The following is a 5936-nucleotide window of genomic DNA, read 5'->3' as shown; positions in this document are numbered from 1 at the left end:
CTCCATATAGAATTTCAAAAACTGGATCTGAACTGAAGAAATAAATAATTATGAAGCATTTATAAAAACTATTTAAAAGGGATGTTTTAAGCAAATGAATGAAATAATTAATACATTTAAAACATTGTTTTAAGCATATGAATCTCTCCATTTGCATAATCATACATGGAGTATTTCCACATGTTGAAAACAAAATGTGGGTTGTTAGATATTGCCTCACTCCTAGTTTTCTTTTAGGGCATCAGAGAGGCACAGTTCTTTAATATAAGTTTATTACCATGAAGATTTACTGTTGACCCCTATACTAATAAATGGCATTACCTTCATTTACAAATAGTAAATTCAGCTTCAGAAAGGATAAGTGATTTGTCCTTAAAAAAAGAATGATTATTTGACGTCTTCTTTTTATATTCTATTAAATAAGATTATCTAAATTCTTTTCAGAACATTAAAAAACCAAATAAGGAATTCCCATCTACCATATCACATATCTAATGTGCTAAACCACTTCTATAGATTGAGTTAAACAGAATTACTAGGTTTTGTTTGTTTGCTTTTGTTCTTGTTTTTATTAAAATTAAAGATTAATTAGAGAAGTTTCAGCTTCAGAATAAAGATGAATGGTCAGTAAGAGATTTATTTTCTTTATAGATTTATTTACCATATATACTTTAAATACAGATTCCCCCAAAACCAATATTCCCACCTAGAGTGCTATCTTCATTAGAGTTATGCTCCTACAATAAAACTTCAATATGTCTCAAAATCCATGGCATAATTAAATCTTTTATTATAATTGTAGAAAAGATTGTCATTTTTCTAAATTCAATTATCAGTCACACTTTCATTGTTCCCCTCCCCACTGCTCCTAAATTCAGTTAACTTTTTTTTTCTTTTTCTTGGTGGGGGGAACACATCATGATGCTCAGGGTTGTTCCTGGCTATGCACTAAAACATCAGTCCTGGTTTTGGGGACCATATGGGACCCCAGGGGATTGAACCATGGTCAATCCTAGGTCAGCCGCATGCAAGGCAAAATTCCTACCACTGTGCTACCACTCTGGCCTTACTTTGTTTCTTTTTTATGATACCCGTAGTTTTGATTACTTTGGTCAGTCAAATACTTAATGTTACAAATATATATGTTACACATTCCTTTTCTGTTAACAAGAGATGGTATAACTAAGTGCAAATAATTCAGTGATTTTTTTGAGAGACAAGAAATTAATAAATAAATGCAACTGTAACATCTAATACTTATTTTTAAGCTTCTCTTTTTTACAATCTTATTCCAACAAGCCAACCATTCACTAGTTGTAAGACATTGACTTTGTAAAGTGACTTTCTAAGAATGTAAGCACATATTTTAGAGATTAGGAACTGGCACTGGTTGTGATTCTTCGAAGAATGGCGGTATTCCAGAATTAATGGGTCACAGTCCTACGATTGCACAGGAAATTTATGCAATGTTGTCCACATTCCAGAAACCAAGTAGGCACAGAGGCAAGAAACGGAGGTATGTTAGAAGTGTTTTAGGAGATATGCAAATGAAATAAACCTGAGGGGAAAGAAGAGGAGGGCAAAACAATATTAATGCTAATTGTTGGAAGTTAGACGTACCAAAAGTCTATTAACAAAGAAGGGTGATTGAAACAGGTCCTCTGAGTATAGACAGGCCTCTATAGTATATTCAAGGACAGAGAGAAAAAACTTAACTGAACAAAGTAACAGAGATGTTGTGCTAATTTCTTGCTACTATAGCCACAGGTTATCAAAATCAAATTTAAAATAAGAGAACTATGTTGTCTGACAGTTTTGTAATTTAGGTCTTTTAAATTTAATTTGCCAGCATGGAGAGCCATATCCCCTCTGAACTCAGAAGAAATCTTGTTCTCTTCCTGTTTCTGTTGACTTCAGAATTTTTTGGTTTGTGACCTCATTATTTCCTTTGCTTTGTCTGTTCTCAGTTCATCTCTGAATAGGATTGCTGCTCAGATTTAGGAGTCATTCAAAATAAGTCGCAATGATCTCCTCTCAAGATCTTTAGCTTGATTACATCTGCCAAGATCTGTTTCCCAAAAAAAGTAGCATAGGATTTTGAAGTGACTATCTCTAGGTGAATTTTTTAGTCAAAAAATGACAGACAGGGGCTGGAGTGGTGGCACAAGTGGTAAGGCATCTGCATTGCCCTTGCTAGCTTAGGACGAACCACAGCTTGATCCCTTGGTGTCCAATATGGTCCCCCAAGCCAGGAGCAAGTTCTGAGTGCATAGCCAGAAATAAACCCTGAGCATCCCGAGTGTGGCTCAAAAACAACAACAACAAAAACAACAGAACAAAATGACATACAGAATATGTTATATGAATGACTATGTGACTATTATTATATTGGTGACTTAAGAAGTCAGGTTAAGTGCCAGTAAAAGCAAAACACTCCAAAGTCTATTATGCCAGCATTCCTTTAAGTTAAATCCTATTTTGAAAACTCAGTAAATACATAACCTATAGAAATACTGTCACTATAGAAATTCCCCCTTCCCCTTCAGTGATAAAACGAGCTGCAGAATTTCAGATTATTTCATCAAAGTCACACCAGCAATTAAAGGCACTGTTCATGGCAAATTCAAAATATGTGTATAAGTCATTCAACTTGTAATGTGTTCTAGATGCAAGCTTTTTAAACCCTAATTTTCTTTTCCTCTCAAGTTATTGAAGACATAAATCACACACACAGAATTCTAACATAATGGTGTACACATTAAATTCATCAGTGAGTTATTAAAGATCCAGTCATAAATAATATTCTTTTATAACTCCTCTATGTGGCTGAGGCATTTTTTGCTGTGAAAAACAGGATTGTATATCAACCATAGTATCAATATCATCATATGATAAGTTAATGTTTGCAATACATTATAATTTTCCTGCTTCAGAGAAATAAAGTCTTCTTAAAGAGCATAGATTATATACCAACAGGGATAATGCTGTTTGTTTGGAGACTGCACCTGGTTGTGCTCAGGACTTACTCCTGGCTGTGTGCTCAGGTAATACTCCTAGCATACTTGGGGAAACCTTCTGGGTTTCCAGGGATTGAATCCAAGTCAGCTACATCCAAGTTAAATTATCACTCACTGTATAATTTCTCTGACTTCAACAGTGATTATTTTGCATCTATCTCTGCTACTTCTATAGACCGTCCATGAGTCTGTTCTTTGTGGCCATTAGCACCATGGATGATTATTGATTCACTGCCAATTATTCTTAAGAAAGACAAAACAAATCGTGAATTTATAGACACTTTTCTCAGGGACTAGTCCCCAGAGTGATTTGGAGATCCATGTTACATCAAGGAACACATCTGGGCCTTTTGTGCACAAAGCTACAAGCCTTTGCACTATTTTGCAACCTAAAGATACATATTTTTTTTACATTAAGCAACTTAAAAATATTATTGCCTTAGTTATTGTACCTAGGATATATACTTAAGGCAGTAATATTGGTAAGTCAAAGTCAATAAATCATTGTTTTCAAATCTAGTTGGCTATTTCAGCATCTTTCCTCAGTGCTGCTGCCTTGTTACCTCATCACTTGACCTTATTGACTGAACATCTAACAGTGTCCTAGTTAGATTAATGATCTCCTGAATCCCACCTCTGATATTCAACAAGAGAGATGTTTGAGGCATGTGAAATGTCTATAAATTGTATAAATTGTAGTCTCAGTGATATCATTATTCATTGGGAGTATAGAGTAAAAAAAAAAATTCTTTCACTGGGATAGTTTTACACATCTATCTTACCATGCAGCGAAATGCCAAATAAATAGTGAATCTTTTAAACCATCATTTGGCCACTAGCTCTTAATTTCTAAACAAATATATCTCATAGGATATTAAAAATAAAATTTTTCTAAATCTATATGGTTGTGCACACAAGTATCCCAGTTTTCACCAACTTCAATCCTAAAGAACAACAGATTTTTATACCTGCAATTGCTGTAGATTTTGAAGAAACAACAGTACCTCTTGAGTGAGGGCAAATGCTTAGAATCACTAATGCCAGCATAGCAAAGCTAATTGCATGAATCATGAACAAACCTGAGAGAAAATTATCTGACTGAGATGTGACATCTGGTTAAAAACTCGAAACTGCTAACTGGGGTTTTTAAAAATGAGGGAAATCATCAGCCTCGTTACAATCATTTTTAAGTTAGTTCAGAAAACATTTTGAATCATTCATATGTAATTCCATTATCTTCTATAGCGGTAGCATTTATCTAATATTTCTATTTTTATCTATTTTTCCTAAGTCTTTGAAACATGAGTGGAGCCTTATAACTAAAAAGGAGCAAGGAAATAGGACTCTAGTATCTGTTCCAGACTGAGAATTTAAACATACATGGAATTCTCCACTCTCATCTCTGCCTCAATAAAAGTAGAGAGAGAGAGAGGCCTTGTGATACAGAAAATGCTGTTCTAAGATGGAGGGTTTCACTAATGCTAAATTTTTGAGTGATGAGTGAAGGAGAGGAATCCATAAGCACAATATATTCCTTCCCTAAGCACTATGAGCAAGAAATAAACTTTTTTCAGCAGTTAAGAATGGAGATTTTTTTTTTAGAATATCAAGCTGAATATGTGAAACAATATTGTTTAAAAAGTAAACAGATAGGGGTTGGAGTGTTGGCACAAGCGGTAAGGTGTCTGCCTTGCCCACGCTTGCTTAGGGCAGACCATGGTTCTATCCCCTGGCATCCTATATGGTCCCCCAAGCCAGGAGTAATATCTGAGCCCAAGACTAGGAGTAATCAGTCCCTGAGCATCACTGGGTGTGGCCCAAAAACCAAAATAAATAAATAAATAAAAAATTTTAAAGAAGTAAACAGATAAGGAAAAGGAGATGGGAAAAATGTTTCTGTGAGCTTGTGCATGTAGAACTACAAAGACAAAACAAAACAAAACAATTCACCAAATTGTCCCAAGCAGGTTGATAACTGGGCTGAAATCTCTGTAGCTTTCTTAGTCTGGGGGATAGGATAGGCAGATTCTCCTTTGCTTTCTTTCAAATAGGCCAAGTAACTGCCTCTCCCTAAGTGTTCTGTCTTATAAAAGATCCAACTTCACAACTAAATATTTACAAATCACTTAATTGCCAAATAGTCCCAGGTAGATAGACCAGCCCAGGTTGAAAAACTCTTTCTTAGAATAGGAGTGCATAATTCCTTCTCTGAACTTCACAGTATTAACAGCTCAGAAGGAATACAGCAAATTTGATGAAAATGTTGCATAGAAACCCACCAAATTAAATGAGCAAAACCAATGACAGAGAAGGCACAATCAGAACTAAGGAACTCAGTAAATCTGAAGACAATGATTGCAGTAACATGCTTGTTGTGAAATATAAAAAATCATAAATTAAATTGTATTGAACTATTTTGATAATTTCATTTACAGTTTGTTGTAATAAGCAATATTAAGTAAATTTGTGTGCTTGGCTAAGTAGGCAGGCTTGAGTGTGTGTGTGTGTGTGTGTGTGTGTGTGTGTGTGTGTGTATACATTGGGATATTGGTGAAAATAAGGTCATACTGATGGCTTGATTGGTATCAGAATAGTGTGTGTCTGAAAGATATTTATTATAAATTTTATAAATCATGGTACCATAGTAACATTTTTTAAAACTCTACAAATAAAACTGAGCTAGTTAGGTTTTAGAATCTAATACATAGAACTACTAGGTATAGTATTTATGTGGAAGGCCTGAATTTGATCCACTCAGTCCACCACACATAGTGCCCCAGTATGACAGTGAGCCACCCCAAAGCAGCATGTGTAACATGAGGATAAACAAGAATTTATACTTAGGCTTGAGCACTTGCACAGTGGGTAGGGCATTTGCATTACCTTGCACCCAGATTTGATCTTTGGCATCTCTTAACG

The sequence above is a fragment of the Suncus etruscus genome, chromosome 13 (genome assembly GCF_024139225.1).
Source record: "Suncus etruscus isolate mSunEtr1 chromosome 13, mSunEtr1.pri.cur, whole genome shotgun sequence".
In the NCBI taxonomy this organism is placed as follows: domain Eukaryota; kingdom Metazoa; phylum Chordata; class Mammalia; order Eulipotyphla; family Soricidae; genus Suncus; species Suncus etruscus.
The sequence above is the reverse complement of the archived record's forward strand: the minus strand, read 5'-3'. Positions refer to the sequence as shown.